This window comes from Triturus cristatus, chromosome 7 (assembly GCF_964204655.1).
Source record: "Triturus cristatus chromosome 7, aTriCri1.1, whole genome shotgun sequence".
Lineage (NCBI taxonomy): Eukaryota > Metazoa > Chordata > Amphibia > Caudata > Salamandridae > Triturus > Triturus cristatus.
In genome coordinates this window covers 323,114,080-323,133,614 of record NC_140590.1, presented here as the reverse complement: position 1 = coordinate 323,133,614, position 19,535 = coordinate 323,114,080, and positions in this window count along the sequence as shown.

Here is a 19,535-nt window from a genome sequence, read left to right as displayed (position 1 = left end):
CTATTTTCCTCTATAGGATAACATTCGCTGTTTTTCTGTGAAAAGTTTATGTGTGGAGTTTGAATTCTTTAAAATTGCATATTTTAACAAAAACTATTTTACTTGCCTGTTTTCAGGAAGTGTCCCAGAGTAGTATCTAGGTATACTACTCTGTGTAAGCCTAGTAATCTCAAAATGTACCTACTATTTTACTAAAAAGCCCATTCAAGTCTATATACTGCATTTACTAAGTATTACATTTCTCTGCATCCATACTGTAAATCAAATCAATGTGCATATACAATTATCATTCAAACTGTATTTCAATTGCATTCCTACTGTAAAGTACTTATTGTTTACCTGTGCCAGGCTTGCTTGGTTCTTGAAATAAAATAACCAAAAGAATATTTTATTGTTTTTTAAACCATTGGTCTGAAGTTCAGTCTTTGAGTGTGTGAATTAATGTACTGACTGAATGTTTACCACAAATGCTTAAGACTGTCCTCTGATACTGACTTACTGCTCGACCACACTGCCACAAATAGAGAGTAAGTTTCTATCTAACATTTACCTCTGCCTACCTTTGGGGTTCCACTGGACTCTGTGCACACTATGCCTCACTTTGGTATAGTATACACAGAGCCAGCTTCATCTATCTATCTATCTATCTATCTATCTATCTATCTATCTATCTATCTATCTATCTATCTATCTATCTATCTATCTGTCTGTCTGTCTGTCTGTCTGTCTGTCTGTCTGTCTGTCTGTCTGTCTGTCTGTCTGTCTGTCTGTCTGTCTGTCTGTCTATCTATCTATCTATCTATCTATCTATCTATCTATCTATCTATCTATCTATATATATATATATATATATATATTACCTACTGGCGGTCGCCAGTAGGTAGTTATAGTTAGGACCACGTTTCCATAGGAAATCCGCAACATTCTATTTTGAATAACTTTTGCGCCGGTCGACGAATCCTTGCGAATTTTTCAAAATAGGTGGGGCGCTCCGCTCCGCTCCTACCCTGAAAGTCTCGGGGGGATTCGTCAAGCGGGGGCTGAGATAAAAGGGGGGTCTCAAAACGCGTTTTTCCCATGCATTTTTCCATAGGACCTTTAGACACAGCTACAGCCCGAACGGCTGAACAGAATTACTTGAAATTTGGCAGAGAGGTAGTCCTCAGGTCAAGGAAGTGCCTTTTGTAGGTTTGGTGTAAATCTGTTCAGTAGATTCTGAGAAAATAGCCTTTAAATCAATATATATATCTGAGCCAGCTTACGGTGCGCTTACGGTGCGCTTACCGTACGCGTACGGTGGCGTGCGCGAGCGCGATTCTGATTGGCCCTTAGATCTTAGTAAACATTCGAATCGGTCAAAACCAGGAAGCGGCGGCTGCCATTTTCTCTCTCGCACTCTGAGGGGGGAGCTGATAAACAAATGCCAAAAACATATAAAGGGGCTGTTTAGACAGCGCCCATGCACATAACCATGTTAGTTGAGTCTTCAAAGATCCCCCAAGGCAAAAAACGGGAATTTATTTTTTTTTCGAAAATTTCGCCGATTACGCTTACCGTACGCTTACCGTACGCGTACAGTAAAAAAATTAAAAAAAAAAAAATCCACACTCTCTCCACCCCGTGTGCAAATGGTGGCCGAAGACCACCATTTATGCATGGCATATAAGAGCACAGCATTTCCCCAAAAAATTTCAACAGATTACCTATCACAAGGAAGCGCATAATATGTCCTCCATGTGCGCACGGTGCGCGAAGCGCATCGTGCGTACATGGCCCATCTAGCGTAACGTGGGCACCGCGTGCCCACCGTGCGTGCACGGCACTAACTGCGTAAAGTGGGCGCGTGGTGCGCGAAGCGCACCGCGTGTTCACTGTGCGCGCACGGTGCGCGAAGCGCACCGTGCTCGCACGGAACAAACTGCGTTAAGTGGGCGCGCACGCCACGAATGGCGTAAAGTAACTTAGCATTTAAAAAACCGTACAAATTCACTGAAAAAACCATAGGTTTCACACACGTTATAGTTAGGAATTAGCATTTAAAAAACCTTGCAAATTCACTGAAAAAACCATAGGTTTCACACATGTTATAGTTAGCGGAAATTTTACTGATAAAAAACCAATGAAATTCCCCCGTTATAGTTAGTGCAGGAAACTATAACTCACGCGACCGCAATCTTCTGCTGATGACATATGTGTCTTTATGAAAAAAAAATATTTGTAATATATGTATAGCTAAAAATTTATGGAAGAAGACATGGGCAAATAAGTGTCTAAATACAGTATTAGCATCAGCAGAGGATTGCGGTCGCGTGAGTTATAGTTTCCTGCACTAACTATAACGGGGGAATATATATATATATATATATGTATATATATATATATATATATATATATATATATTATCTACTGGCGGTCGCCAGTAGATAGTTATAGTTACAACCTAGTTTCCGTAGGAAATCTCAAAATTCTATTTTAAATAACTTTGGCGCCGGTTGACGAATCCTCGCGAAATTTTCAAAACAAATGGGGCGCTCCGTTCAGCTCCTACCCTGAAAGTCTCGGGGTGATTCGTCAAGCGGGGGCTGGAAAAAAGGGGGGGTCCCAAAACGCGTTTTCCCCATGCATTTTTCCATAGGACCTTTAGTCGCAGCTACAGCCCGAACGGCTGAACAGATTTACGTGAAATTTGGCAGAGAGGTAGCCATAAGGTCAAGGAAGTGCCTTTTGCAGGTCTGGTCTAAATCTGTTCAGTATTTCCTGAGCGCAAATCTGATTGGTTGTTAGATGTCGGGAAACATTCGAATCGGTCGAAACCAGGAAGTGTCGGCCGCCATTTTGACTCTCGCAGTCTGAGGGGGTGAAAAACAAAGGTGGAGAACGTGATAAGGGGGCAGAGTGGACAGTTCCAGACCCCCTAGCCTTGGTCAGGGGGTCACAGAAGAACCCCCAAGGGAGAAAAAAACAATTTTTTTTTTTTAAACATCGCGAGGTGCGCCCACAGCGCACGAACGGTGCGCGCACGGTGCGCGCACGGTGAAAAACTTGAAAAAAATAATAAATTAATAAATACATAACTTAGCATTTAAAAAAACGTACAAATTCACTGAAAAAACCATAGGTTTCACACACATTATAGTTACGAATTAGCATTTAAAAAACCTTGTAAATTCACTTAAAAAAACATAGGTTTCACACGTTATAGTTAGTTGGACATTTCACTCGTAAAAAACCAATGAAATTCCCCCGTTATAGTTAGTGCAGGCAACTATAACTCACGCGACCGCCATCCTCTGCTGATGAGGTCAGATATTACATCACTTATGACATATGTGTCTTTCTGAAAAATAAATATTTGTAATATATGTATAGCTAAAGATTAATGGAAGAAGACATGGGTAAATAAGTGTCTAAATACATTGATGTAATATCTGACGTCATCAGCAGAGGATTGCGGTCGCGTGAGTTATAGTTGCCTGCACTAACTATAACGGGGGAATTTCATTGGTTTTTTACGAGTGAAATGTCCAGCTAACTATAACATGTGTGAAACCTATGGTTTTCTAAGTGAATATATATATATATATATATATATATATATATATATATATATATATATCTCACCAAGTTGCCCAGAAGCTTGAGGCCGCACACCGCTGCAGGTAGGAAAACAAACCTTTATTAAGAACAAGCAGGCAACTTCACATCCTGTGTCTAGTCCCTGGCCTGGCGTGATTCAGACAATCAGTCTCTTTCCTCAGAGGCCGTTTGACAAAGACCAGCAAATCACGTACTCTGCCTCTCCCCTGCATGCTCATTTCGCATAATTACTTAAATGGCTTCTGGTGTGCCGCAATGTTTTCAGTCATTAAGGTGCATGCTGGGATATGCAGTAATTCTGTACCTGTAAGCCCTCCAGTTGGCTCCGGTCTTGCAAACAAATCCAGGACAAATTAGGCAGTCCTCTATTAAGCCTCGGATGAGACTCTGCCTGCTTTAATAAGTGTCCCCTGCAGCGCCAACCATGAAGGGAAGCTTCCCCTCAATTGGACCCTTCTGATGTTTTTGGGTGGTGCGTTCCCCCTGCGGCCTGGAATCACCGCATCACGTTTCACCAAGTTGCCCAGAAGCTTGAGGCTGCACACCGCTGCAGGTAGGAAAACAAACCTTTATTAAGAACAAGCAGACAACTTCACATCCTGTGTCTAGTCCCTGGCCTGGCGTGATTCAGAGAATCAGTCTCTTTCCTCAGAGGCCGTTTGACAAAGACCAGCAAATCACGTACTCTGCCTCTCCCCTGCATGCTCATTTCACATAATTACTTAAATGGCCTCTGGTGTGCCGGGATGTTTTCAGTCATGGTTCAGGTCCTTCGTTGTCAATGAGTAGTTGTTAAGGCCGTTTCCCCCACAAACACAGCTATATATATCAAGTCAGCCGTTTGGCTCTGTATATCTTGATCACTGTGGTCCATTGACTTCTGATACTGCATATAAATATATTTTTGTTGCAGTTGATTCATGCACTAGATTCCTTTGGGTTTGGCCACAACACAGTGCTGACACTTGAAATGTCATTAGAGATTTGCGTGTCTTTGTTGAGACATTTGACTGTGGCACCTTCCATTCTGACCAAGGTCCAGGGTTTGCCCCTAAGGTGTACAAGGACGCAATGAAGTCGATAGGGGTGCGGGTGCAGTTTTCTTCTCCATACAGGCCTGAGGGCAATTCTATAGTGGAGCGGATGAACCGTGACTTAAAGCAATCTGTGACAGCTAGAGTCTTAGGTACTGGCAGGAAATGGCTGGCCCATTTGTATGGAGTTCAACGTGCACGTAATAATCTCCCACGAAGATCCCTGAGAGGGCAGACCCCATACGAAATGCTATTTGGCATTAAAATGTCTGTGCCAGACCTTGACGGTCTAGACATTGTGGCGGCGGCTGCAACATTTGACGTAGATAACCATTCTACTATGTTACAGGACGTACAAAAGACCTGTGACAGCTTCGCTGCAGAGCATTTACCCTCTTCCAATGGAACAGCAATGCTGGCTTCCAAAGATTGGAGATCTGGTACGAGAAAAGCTGGAGAACAAAATGAATATCATCCCTCTTGTTGTGCGCCGGTCACAGTTCTTGGTTTGAAGGGTACTCCTACAGTGATTCTACCACCTTTGCCTGCTCGCAAAGAAAATAGATACATTTCAGTCGACAATGTCAAACTTCACCATCTGGCCGATTCGGAATAGTGTGACTCCGAGTTTTTCGTGCATCGCTATTTCTTTGAATCTGATGGCTTCCATCTCTACGGCTAATGTCCGTGTCATTGGGGGTGAGATGGAGACTACTATCGACCTTTTGCCTGTTGTGAACTCATCCTCTTCCAACGCAGATGTCGAGTATGCTTATTCTGTGGATGAGTCTCACATTGAAGTACCGGACAGTCCTTTACAACATCAAGATGATGCTGCACTGCCACCGTTAATGAACCTAAGTGCGAGCGGTTATTTTGGGGACCATACAAGCTTCTCCTATGACTCTTCCTCCCTGTCCTCCTCTGTGCCACTTCCAACAACAAAAACGAGTATTTTCATCACTTGGTTCAAAAATACTTACCTGGTCCCACCCTGTTCCTACATCTGGTTGGTGCTTATCCTGATTTGACTTTTCATGTCAATTGGATTTGTAACAGTATTTTTCTTGCTCATCAATGTTCATTATTTGCCAGAACGCTCTGCTGTAAAGTTGGTCGATGGAATTCTGGCTCCACATACATCGCCTCACATCATGAAACGTGATCAAGCCCTTGTGAACATTTCGGCTTTCCCAGTGGCAGATGGCATCATTTGCGATAAAGTAGCATTCAAAATCCATGGTCCGACGAAAGTCCTCGAGATATCGTACGTGTTTTGCGTTTCATTAGGAGATGTGATAAAACAGGACATACATTCTGATGATTGGGATGTACAAGCAGTACATTCATTGTTTTCTGATTTATTGTATTATGCTGCTTTTCATGATGAAGATTTTTATTTAAATTCTGCCAATTCTGCTGATTTATTCGGTTATCAACACTATGGCCATCATTTCTTAAAAAGAAGAAATACGTTAAGATCTGTTTTTAATTAGACGCAGTGGGATCATTGCTCAACTCCCTTACAGGGGAGTTCTAAAACACTTAGAAATAAGTTGACCTATTTCACCGACTATAAAACGTCCAATCTGGAATCCTATTTCTTTAAATTGACATTGCCATCACAATCTAAATTTATTCTCACACACACAAAATTAATATATTCAAATTAATTTAGGACTGAATTGATCTTACAGGGTTATGATCACTGGAAAGATACCATTGATTTGTAATTAGTTTGGGGCACTAAAGAGTTGCAGGTCAGGGGAACTGAAGCTTTGCATCGTGCAAGTCTAATTCCGACTCAAATGTTATTTTTAAATGACACAGTGCACCAAACTACTGGTTTTGGCCTGGCTACTGCCAAGAATCTGAATATTTCATCCATTCCATCATTGGCTGAGGATGATAATTGGTGTAAATACTCAAATTATACCAACGATGTTCTACGAGCTCTGTTTCAGAATAACATTTTCAATATGTCTGAGGTTGACCCCTCAGGATGGTTGTTGTAGCAAACCAGTTCTAATGCATTTTTATAACTCAACGAGCGGTTTCACACAAACTAGACCTGATTCCAGTTTCCCACAATCATACTCTGTCACCACATATTCAATGGAAAAATTGTACCAGCAATGGTTGAAATGCTCTACTCTGTTGTCCGTGAAACAACACGTCCCTCTTGTCGAGTGATACCATTTTGGCGGACTTTATTTTGGGTCCTAAATCACCAAGGTCGAAAAGGTTTATCTATGCAGCTTATACTGAATTATGGAAACTTTCGCAGATGGAGGCAATGTCCGCCAGCGCCAAATTGACCAAGCAAATGTGGAGAAGGTGCTTGCATTTGTGGACAATAGCATACACACATTGTCTTCCCGCATCTACTCCTTAGATAACATTGTTTCATCTATTATTGATATTAGGCCTGGGCGGTAAATTCCATTCCGCTTGCGGAATTTGGGTAATTTCGTGTTTTGCCGAGAACGCGGAATTGGCCAAAATTCTGCATTCCTTGGCTTCGTGGAATTTTTTGCTTGTTCGCGTTTTCAAAATGCGTGTTCGCGAGATATTTCCGACTGAGCACGCAAACAGCGATCGCCAACAGGAAAAAAGCATCGCGTATAAGCAATTCCACGTGTTCGTGGAATTTCTGCGTGTTCGCAGAGATTTTCTACTGTTTTGCAGAACTTTGCGTAGCGCGACTACGCAAATTCCACCCACCCTAATGTTCAAAGTGAAGTATCTGTGTTATACCATGGTCAGAATCAGCTGAGATCTGTGATGCAATCTTCATGGATGTTACAAACTCTCAAAATGGGAAATGTGCCATGGGATTATTTGAATGTTTCTGCTTTGTTTTTACCGTTCAATCTAACTGAAAAACAGAGATTCATGTCGATGAAAGATGCTACGGACACGCTGTTACATATTGAACAATCAGAACACTTACCATTTTCTGTAGCAGAAACGGATTCAACTGTGTGGTTAATTCATGCTGTTATATCTCTACCTTGCTATTTCAATTTACTTCTTGCATGAAACAGTTCCCGATAGGCCGCTTTGAACCCCTTGGGAGTACATTTATTCACAAAGTATGGTCCTTGTCCTTTGCCTACAGATGTCAGCGGGAGGATACGGAAGTGTGATTCCACAGTCGGACATTCCTTAGTTTGTAAAAACATGAAGTTACACGGCGCTTGTAACGTATCTACCCCTAATCTGGCTTGTTTTTACCAAAGGACGCCTGTCCCAGCAATTATTCCCACTCTCACATTGCTTTCTAACGGCAGTTCTCTTATTTTGAATACCACGACTGCTGTGGCTTACGGGCAGGCATCCCGTATATAGTAACAGTTTCACAATGTGTTACTTGCTGTAGCAATGTGCTTTTTCCACCCCGGCATGGGATTGTAGATAGTTCCATTTGGCCTTCCATTCCAACTTTTAAAACAGATTTCAATAAACTAAGGAGACTCAAAGCGCTATTATTCCAACAAGAAGTGGCTCTCACTTCAGCTCGAGAGACCTTCGAATTCCAGGTGGCTAGGACATGTAGTGAGATTCAGTCACTGCTTAACACGGATCCCCCACTTCATTTTGGGGAGCTGATACATCAAATATTTAATGCGTCTGACACAGAAGGCCTTGCTAATTTTTTTTAACTTGTGGGATCCGGGCTAGGGATCTCTTTTCAGATGATCTTTGGAGTAATTCCGGCATTTATTCATTCTATTTTTTCCAGCGTCTTTTGAGTGTTCCCCTTACTACTGGCGCTAGCAGGAGGCGTCCTGGTTCTTCTGCTCCTGCTACGCAGTGGCTGCTCACCATGTGGTAATGCACAGGCCAGGTCAATTGCAACTGTACCGTGACCGAATGCAACAACTTTTTAGATGCTTGCCTATAGCGACGCTTAGCGTAAGTTATGGACTAACTTTTCGCTTTGCCTACTTCACTTGCATGCATCCTGTATTCTACTGTCAGCGGTGCCCTTTCTCTTGGGCATTGGATATATGCCTCTCCAATACGTCATGCACTGACCCGGATTATGACGAGTTGATGGGTCCATTAACAGATCATGACCAGGCCTGTTCTTGGGATGGCCATATGGGGCTTGCGGCTGCACTTGGAGTGTTGGCTGAGTGGAATATCTGTGCGGCTGCGCAGAACCTCTTACAATAAAGTTTCATCGAATATCAAACAAGTTGCCGGGATATGCTTTTGGAGGCATCGGATTATGAGGAACACGTCTGTTCCTTTCAGCTACTTGATTGGATGGCATCCCTTTTTGCTATGAACGACATGGATGACCTTTTAGAATGAATTGCATTCCTAGGTTCACGTACTTTGATGAATTTACAGACTCCAAACTAATCCCATTCTCAATGAACATCAATATTCAAAACAATTTCTTTTTTTAAAACATTTTTTATTTGCCTTTTTCAAGCTCTTTTAGACTCTGCTTACCTTTGACATCTGTTTGGGTCTATTGTCAATTTACTACGACCTTACCAAGGGTAGGGTATCATATGGCCGTTAGGGTCATTATTGACATTGCTAAGTTAGCATGAGCTCTGCTGCCATGATGCTGCTTCTGCACACGTTACTACATGTCTTTATTTTGCAAGACTCTGTTTGTGCCTTTCACATGAGAACCGTCTGCTTTCTCTGCCTGCTCCTGGAGTTTAGTCTGAACTGGATGTGCAAGGCTGATAAACAATGCCCCTTGTGATTTTGTTCTGGTTAGTCCCTAGCATCTAGACAAGACATACTAACACAGCTGCTATTGCTGGAAACTTGTGCTTTGATATTATGGTAATGCATGTTGTTCTAACACACACTTGAAGAGGGACCTTTCCAGAGAGAGAAGCTAGGCTGTTCCTATGATGTGGAAATACAATCCAGGTCTGCTGACAAAGCCCAGAGATCTTCTTTTATATAATAAAACTTCTTCTAGCCAAGGGAAGTGTGGTTAGGCCTTATGGTCCTTTATCCACTGTGTATACGATGGCATCCCCCTTTATAATCTATGGAATTGCAACAATGCTAACTGTATTAGGTGCGTGCGTTATGCTACAACATTTTCAACTAGAACAGTGACTCTGTCAATTCCTATTATGGACAAATATGAGTGAGCAAAAGGGTACGTCTTGCTACCGCGATTCCTGAGAGAGTTGGGAGTGTTGTGTTCTCGGTTGCCTACTCATTTGTAGCTTCGTGATTGTATAGGAGAACGAATGAGACACTATAGCTAGTCGGTTCTGGGATTTTGGGTACTGAGGCAGTAGGAAGGCTCAGCTCCTGCACACCGAGGTACTATTTTCCTGCACATAGTTCTGTGTATATGTAGAATCCCAGCTACACTTCTTTGTAGGAAAACGTCGGAGATCCACAATACCTCCCTGGACTCCCCAGGGTGTATAGTTTTCAGAACTGTGTGGGTTTTGTAGATTTCCGTAGATGGCTGCTGAGCCTGGGGCCAAAAACCCAGGTGCCCCCCCCCCCTTGCAAACCCAGGTCGTTTTGTGATAGGTAATTTTGATGTCTCCACAATACGTTTGGGCACTTGCCTGTTGTGGGTACTTGGCTCACCCACATGGGCGAAGTATCATTTTTATTGGGAGACCTGGGAAAACGCTGGGTGGTAGGACATTTGTGTCAGCCCGGTGATCCCACAACTTTCTGTCACAGATTTTTGGGAAAAAATTGATTTTTCAGCTAAATTTGAGGTATGCAGGGAATTCTAGGTAGGAAAACTTAGGGGGGTCAACGCAAGTCATACCTCCCTGACTCCCCCAGGTGTCTAGTTTTCAGAAACGTGTGGGGTTGGTAGGTTTCCCTAGAGGGCGGCTGAGCCCGGGGCAAAAAACCCAGGTGGCCCACTTGCAAAACCAGGTCGTTTTGTGATAGGTAATTTTGATGTCTCCACAATACGTTTTGGGCCCTTCTATGCCGCAGGCACTTGGGCCACCCACACAAGTGAGGTACCATTTTTATCGGGAGACTCTGGAGAATGCGGAGTGGGTGAAAGCTTGTGGATCCACGCAGACTCCAGAACTTTCCATCACAGAAATGTGAGGAAAATGTTTTTTTTTTTTACAAAATTTGAGGTTTGCAAAGGATTATGGGTAACAAAACCTGGTGAGAGCCACCCAAGTCATCCCATCCTGGATTCTCCTTTGTGTTTGTTTTTCAAAAATGTATAGGTTTGCTAGGTTTTCCAAGGTGCTGGCAGAGATAGAATTCAAAATCCATAGCTAGGCACTTTGCAAAGAAAAGGGTCAGTTTTCAATGGAAAAATGTGGTGTATCTGTGTTGCGGTTGGCACGTTTCCTGTCACAGGCACTAGGCCTACCCACACAAGTGAGGTACTATTTTTATCGAGAGACTTTGGGGAATGCGGGGTGTGTGGAATTTTGTGGATCCATGCAGATTCCAGAACTTTCCATCACAGAAATGCGAGGAAAATGTTTTTTTTTTTTTTTACAAAGTTTGAGGTTTGCAAAGGATTTTGGGTGACAGATCCAGGTGAGAGCCACACAAGTCACCCCATCCTAGATTCCCCTGGGTGTCTAGTTTTTAAAAATGTATAGGATTGCTAGGTTTCCCTAGGGTGGCGGCAGAGCTAGGGTTCAAAATCCACAGCTAGGCACTTTGCAAAAAAAGGATCAGTTTTCACTGTAAAAATGTGGTGTATCCACGTTGCGGTTTGGCCCATTTACTGACGCAGGCACTAGGCCTACCCAGAGTTACAATTTTTATCTGGAGACTTTGGAGAATGCGGGGTTTTATTTATTTAAAAGTTCTTTTTATTGAAATGTTTCAGAAGAGTAAATAAAGACAATGAAAAGATACATATCCGCGTCATGGCTCAATACATACAGTGAGCAGCACCTTTATGCGTTCTGATGCTCTCCGTGGCATCCATCTTCCTGAGTTGTGTTCCATGGCTCTGCACTGACCCCGAATGAAGGAGGGATGGGGATACAGAGCGAGGGACAGTAGAAAAAAGGGGGGAATACAGAGAAACATATAAAGATAACAGAAAGGAAAGGGAGTAAGGCTCTTTCTCTCTGGTTCAAGCAAAGGTGAGATTCTCCAGCAACGTCTGTGTTTCCAACTATGGACGTAAGGGTTGTCCCATACACAGTGTCTGTGCTTACACTGCTGCGCTGTCGTCATTGTGCGCGGAGTTAGTCTAAATAAGCCTGCAATGGCGCCCATATGTCTTTGGGGCGAGCCTGTGCAGGCATCAGTTCCCAGTAGTTGGACAATTGGTTATGGCAGAACGCTGTGTCCTTAAGCCACTCTGTTACCCTTGGATTTCGCCTGTGGCCCCAACAGATAGATACCCTTCTCTTTGCCAAAAGTAATGACATGGCCACCAATTTCCTATGCTCAGCAACTATTCCATGCACATAACCCAACACAGCCACCAGGGGAGAGCATTCCACTGCAGCACCTGTCAGCGAGGCCAGCACCTCAAAGACGCTTTTCCAGCATCTTGTCACCTCCGGACAATCCCAGGCCAGATGTAGGAAGGAGGCCTCCGGGGCCAGACAACGCACACATCTCGCATCCTCACTTAAACCGGCCCTATGTAACCAGGCAGGGGTCCTGTACAATCTGTGGAAAAACTTAAAATGAATGAGACACAGTCTGTAACTGGGTGACATTTCTTTCATTTGAGCGCAGCAGTAGGCCCATGTACCCTCCTCTAGCGGGCCTCCCAGGATCTTTTCCCACTTACGCTGTGCAGGGGGGGATCATATAGGAGATGTATGCTGCATACCCGAGTAGAGTCCAGTAATAAGCTTTCGCGGTGAGGGTTTCACCAGGAATTCCTCCAGTACTAGGAATGTTGGTGGTGCAACAGGAAATGATTCATACAGAGTACGCAGCACCGCTCTCAATTGATAGTAAGTTAACCTGTCCAGCATCCCTGTGCGATCTTCCCCCAGCGCTTCGTCTATGGTAGCAAATACCCCATTACGAAATGCCTGCCCTATTGTGTGAAGCTAGAGCTGCCGCAGTCTTTGACCCACCCCCGCCTCTGTAGTGAAGGGCAGTTCCGGGTGTCTCATGAATGGGATAGAGAGGGCAAATGTGATTTCCAAACGTGCTCTGCGAATGAGCTCTCGCCATGCCCACACCGGGCAGCCCACAGTGTCCACTCTAGCCCGTGCTCTCTTTGGGGGTCCAAACAACGCCATGTGTATGTAAGGTGTCACGGCAGCTCCGCTCGCACTGGCAGGTGCTAAGGCGGGGAAAGACTACATTTCCCAGCAGCCTCTGCACGCCGCCTGACGTCAGACGCCGCGCCGATCACTGCGTCCCACGTGATGCGGAAGCAGTGATATGGCGAGGCAGCAGGAAAAAACACTGCCGATTATTCTGCCGGATTCAGGTTCCTCGCTGGCTGTGTCCTTTTTCCTGAGGTCGGGTAAGGGTGCGCGTGGCACCACTCGTTCCATTCATAGGGTTCACTGGAGTCGGTGAGTTCCTTGGCAGCCTTTCTCTTCCGCTGTGGATGTCCTTAACGAAGAGAAGTGCGCTGAGCATTCCATGTCATTCCACATGAGGGCTCTTATCATACCTTTGCCAGAAGCTCTTAGGAGGGATCAGGGATTTTCGCCCTTTTGGTGATATGTATTGTGTGAACCTCCGTACTTATCCTCAGAGTGCTCTGTTTAGCTCGTGAGGAACTGCTTTGAGGCATTTGGTGTGTCTTTCCCTGCGTTGACGAACTCTTCCCTGAATATTATTGCAGAGTTCATGCGAGGGAAAAACAACCAAATCCTTTACGAGTGAGGGGTTGCCCTCAAACCACAGCTATCTCATGTGACATTGCAATATGTATGAGTGATGTAACTCTACTAGTATGCTACCTGTTTCTACAGGATGACATTGGAGAACTATTACAGTTAGACATTGTGTGCATCGCTGTACAACTTGCCTCATAGTGACTATTGCAGCCTAGAACACGTTGTTTGTGATATTCTTTCATTTTCCACAGGGGGTGACTTACAGAGCTGAGGTGTTTCCCTCTCATTCTAAGGTATATACCTGGCGTCTGAACTGTTTATGTCTAGGTGTTGTCCAGCAGGAAAGGTGTGTTCAAATGTACCTTTGTATTTTGCAGCTTGATACATGCATAGAGGCTTCACGCTCAGCACCCCTATTGGCTGGTCATCGTTATTTTCCTTTACAGGTTAGTGGAAGTATGGGTACTAGAGAACTATAGAGAGAGAGGGAGAAGAGGTGAAAGGTTCTTGTAGTAATCCTTGTTCATCTTTGTGTCTTATAACAGGTCTCCCTCCCTGCTGTCCCGATCCTTCCATTCCCCCGCTTAACCACCCTTTAGTCTGTGTATTATTTGTATCCAGACTTGGGGCTGTTGAGAGGTGGACCACTAGAGCATCGATTCGATCCTGAGGATACGTTCAGGCCTGGTACAGAATAATCGGCCCACAAATAGATTTATCCTCCCGGTCGAGTTGATTCTACGATGGCCACGTTAGATGAAATCATGGTGGCCCTTGCTTCAGTACAGGTAGAACTTACGGCTTCATGGAATTAAACCGCGGTGTTACAAGCAAGGGTAAACAGACTGCAGCGTAATCCGTTTGACTTTGGCAATCCTTCACAACCCACAACTAGTTCTATGGTAGTGGAAATTCCAACCCCTATCCCTCTTGCCCCCCCTGAACGATTCACAGGGGACATTCATAAGGTCCAAGTGTTTTTAACTCAGATACTCTTACACTTTAACTGCAAGCCTAAGCTGTTTTCAACCAACCAGGCTCGCGTATCGTTTCTGATTTCGTACCTAGCTGGAGACGCAGCTCAATGGGCAGTCCCTTTGGTCAGACACGACGATCCGATGTTACATGATTGGGACGCTTTTAAGGAGGAATTCGAAAAAACCTTCGACCGCAGAGCCGACACCTTTTCAGCAGATCGAGAATTATTGGAGCTGAAGCAAGGGAACAAAGACCTCTTAGGGTACCTCAACACCTTCCGACGGTTGATAGCAGAAACTCAGTGGCCCGAAAGCAAACGATCTGCTATCTTCGATCAAGGCCTTAGAGATGAATTAAAAGACGTGATCGCACAGGTAGATCCCCAACCTCAGTCTTGTGCTGCTTTGATTGAATTGACCATGCGATTGGAGCACAGATTGAGGGAACGCAGAGGGGAAGGCACGAAGAAAGAAAGATATCCCACTCGTTTTGAGAGAACAAGATCCCTAGAACCGGGTGCGTTTTCTCCGGAACCAATTGAAATCGGAACGGTGCGAGCCCCATTGACAGTGGAGGAAAGAGACCATAGGAGAAAAAACGGATTGTGTTTATACTGTGGGAAGAAGGGCCATTATCAGAGGGAATGTCAAATAAAACCCAAGTTCAGTCGCACACGTGCAGGGGCATCTATGTTGAATACTCCGAAGACATTGACGGAAAACTGAAGAGCTCGAAACTTATCGAAGGGGAGTCTTCGAGTGCACTGTGTATCCCTTCCCTCAAGAATGAACCTGGCATTAATAAGGAACATTTCTTCATAACTATACGGCTGCATATCAACAAAGAAACCTGTACCACACAAGCCATGGTAGATTCTGGAGCCACAGGGTGTTTTATGGACAGTACAGAAGCCCACAGATTAGGGGTCCAACTGGTGTCCAAAGCAATACCGGAGGTGGTATTTGCAGTAGATGGCAAACCACTAGAGTCTGGTCTCATATGCCAAGTCACCGAATCATGTATTGTTGAATGCCTACAAGAACATCAAGAACTCTTGTCTTTTAACGTCATTCAAGCTCCGTTATACGGGGTGATATTGGGATTACCTTGGCTCTCCACTCACAATCCTGAAATCAATTGGAGCCGGAGAACTATGACTTTGGATTCTGAGTTTTGTAAGGAACATTGCTGGAAATCTCTCACTCCCACCAAAGAAACCCATCTCCATATCGCCACCGCTGCAGAAAAGGAGATTGACCTGCCTTTATGCTATCGACAGTTCAAGGATGTCTTTGATGACTAGAAGGCGGAAGAGCTGCCTCCCCACGGACCCTATGATTGTAGGATCGATTTGTAGCCGGGTTCCTGGACCCCTTGTCAGAGTATACGCTTTAACAGAGCCTGAAAACAAACATCTGCGCCTATATCTGGATAAGTATTAGGCTTTGGGGTTTATCCGTCCATCCTGTTCTCCTGCAGCTTCCCCTCTATTTTTCATACCCAAAGTGAATGGGGAGTTAAGGACATGCATTGACTTCCGCGCATTAAACACCATCACTATACGTAATCAGTATCCTCTCCCGCTGATTCCGGAACTATTGGAGCAGGTAAAGGGAGACGTGATTTTCACCAAGCTGGATCTTCATGGGGCCTACCAGCTGGTAAGGGTGCGTCAAGGAGATGAATGGAAGACGGCATTCAAGACGTTGTATGGACTATACGAATACCTAGTAATGCCTTTCGGCCTATGTAATGCACCTGCAGCCTTCCAATTCTTCCTGAACGACGTATTCAGGGAATACCTAGACCGGATAGTCGTAGTATACATCGACGACATCTTGATTTACTCTACGCATGAAGAAGAACACATGAAGCATGTGAGTTTGATCCTACAGGCTTTGCGAGACAACCATCTTTTCTGCAAAATAAGCAAATGCGAGTTCCATGTCTCCACGGTTGAGTTTCTGGGTGTCATGCTCACCCCCTCAGGTCAGGAAATGGCGGAGCGCAAAGTGAAAGCAATCACCGAATGGCCTTGTCGGAAAAATGTTAAAGACATCCAGTTCTTCATGGGATTTTCGAATTTCTATAGGCGTTTTATATTCCAATTTTCCAACAAAGCAGCACTGCTTACTCGCCTAACGAATTAGAATGTGAGGTTTCAATGGACACAGGAGACACAGAAAGCCTTTGACATACTGAAGGAAGCATTCATAACTGCTCCCATTTTGATGCACGCCAATCCTATCTTACCTTTTATTCTGGAAGCAGATGCCTCTGATGTGGCGATTGGAGCCGTGCTGTCCCAGCGAGACACCACCACAGGCCAACTGCATCCAGTTGCCTTCATGTCCAAGAAGTTGAACGGAGCAGAACAAAATTACACCACCACAGAAAAAGAATTGCTTGCCATCAAAGAAGCATTTGGAGAGTAGAGGCACTGGCTGTTAGGCGCACATCATACAGTCACGGTATACACTGATCACCGTAATCTCCAGTTTTTAAAAACCACTCGCTAACTTACCCCTAGATTACTCAGATGGATGACGTTTTTTGAAGAATATGACTTCATCGTAACGTTCCGCCCTGGAAGCCAGCACAAAAAAGTAGATGCTTTATCCAGACAGGAATCCACAGCCATACCCTGGACCCAGCCGGAACGATCTATCCTTGACATGCAAAAGGTTATCGGGGTTGTGCATATCGACCAGTTCCTACAAGAAGTCGGAAGATGACTTCAGACCTTGCAATGGAGAGATTGGCTGAAACAAGGAGTGGTTATGAAAGGGACTCAGGTTCTACTACCCACTATTAAATTAAGACAAAAGGTCTTCCAATAATGCCACACAGACCCTAGTGCAGGTCCTCAAGGCAAGGAAAAAACTTGTGAAAAGATCCTGCGTCAGTGCTGGTGGCCTTCTCTTAGAAAAGACATACCTGAATGGATAAAGGCTTGTGTGGTGTGCGCTCAAACCAAGACCCTACCGGGGAAACCACAAGGGCTATTACAACCCCTACCTACTCCAGATGTTCCATGGGAAAGATTTTAATTGGATTTCATAGTGGGGCTTCCAGCTGACAAAGGACATACCGTGATTCTGGTCATCATTGACTATTTAACGAAAATGGGACATTTTGTGGCCTGCAAGGCTCTTCCCACAGCAAAACTGCTGATGGAGCATGTAGTGAGATTGCACGGCTTGCCCAGAGTGATTGTGTCAGACCGTGAAACCCAATTTACAGCCAAATTCTGGAAGATGTGGTGTTCCTCGTTACATATCTCGTCGGCCCTGTCAACTAGCTTTCACCCGCAAACAGATGGACAGACAGAAAGACTAAACCGTACATTAAAGCAGTATTTAAGGAGTTATGTTGACTATAACACCAACACCTGGGTGGAGTGGCTATGGTTAGCAGAAATTGCATACAACAATGCTCTACACAGGGGGAGGAGCCTAGCGCGCAACCAAGATGGCCGCGTAGGTGCGAGGCTCCCGAGGACCTCCGCGACCTCCTACGTTTATCCTGTCTTCATCCTGCATCGGTTGAGGGGACTGTGTCGGTGAGCCTGAGCCGAGGTGGTACCCGTTTCCCGTTCTCGAATCGGACCTCGGGTGCCGGAGTGAGCACCGATTGAAGTTTGCGGCCTCCTTCGCTCCTGACCCCGGACTCGCGTTTGGGGGCGACCCGGTGGCAAAGTGAACAACAACGGCGGGCTGGGCCTGGCGAGTCGCGTACCCCGCACTTTCACTTTCACTTTCGCGCCCCCTTGCCGTCTTTGCAAGTGGGATCGCGGCGCTCTTGGTGTTGGGGTGGCCTCGCTGGGTGACCCAGCCTGCCTGCCTGCTGTGGCCCGCTCTGCCGTCCTGGGGTGACCCCCCCGGACCCCGTGGCCTTGATTGCTTGCCCTTTACTGCGTGGCTGGTGAGGGGGTGAGACCCGCGACGATGGCCATGAAACAAGATGGCGATCGGTCGAAGGCCAAGTCGACCCGGCGTGGCACCGCACATCAGGCCAACATCATGGACCGCTACACCCTCCCGAAGGGATCTCCCGGTGGACCGCACAAGTCCTCTGAGTGCCCTCCGGATGCCCCGGATTTGCCCACAGAGTTGACTCTGCAAGACGTCATGGGCGCCATTGCTGAGATGAAGGCCTCGGTGGGCCAGCAGTTTGACACCTTAGCCCACAAAATCGACGCGATCCTAGTGGATGTCAACCTGGTGAGGGCTGATCTCTTCAAAACCAACGACCGGGTCGATTCTTTGGCCCACACCGCGTCGGGCCTCACGACTGAGGTGGCGGCCCTCCAAACGGAGGTGCGCCGACTTCGTCAGGCGAGTGTGCTTATGGATCGGCGCCTGGAAGATTCCGAGAGTCGGGCCCAGAGGAATAACATCCGCATCATCGGAGTACCCGAGGGACGGGAGGAAGCGGCGGCGGATCTTTTTGTGGAGGACCTGATCGTCACCCATCTCCAGCCTAGGGGACTGAGTAAATTCTTTGCAGTGGAGAGGGCCCACAGAGTTCCCGGGGGAAGGCCGAAGGTCGGAGCCCCTCCGCGGCCTCTCATTGCCCGGATTTTTAACTTTCGGGGACAGGGACGCGATCTTGCAAGCCTCCAGACTGCAAGGGCCGATGAAGCTGGAAAATATGGAGGTGAACTTTTATCCCGATTTCACTCAAGCGGTCCAGAAACAGAGACTGAGTTTCCTGGGTGTTAAGCGCCGGCTCCGGGACATGAACTTAAAATACGCCATGCTCTTCCCGGCCAAGCTGCGGGTAGAGGTGGATGGTCGCACGCACTTTTTTGATCGTCCCGAGGTGGCCGGGGACTGGCTGGACACTCTGTCTGGGGGTAGTGCTCGGGACGGTGGGGGGGGTGGGGCGGCGGGAGGAGACGGCCCACTGGATCGGGACTGAGGGGTGTATATTGGACCTCACTCTGGACGATTATGATGCCACTTTCGACGAAAGCTTCTGTCTTTGTTCTCTTTTGGAGGTTGTGTGGGGTCTAGAAGGGGTGCTCTTTCCTCCTCTAGGGGGTCTAGTTAGTTTCACTATATAGGGGCGACAGGCACACTGCAAGTTGGGGGGGCTGTCTGGGCTCATGCAGGGGTGCAGGGAGGGGGGAGTTTTGTTGGGGTGGGTGGGTTGGGGT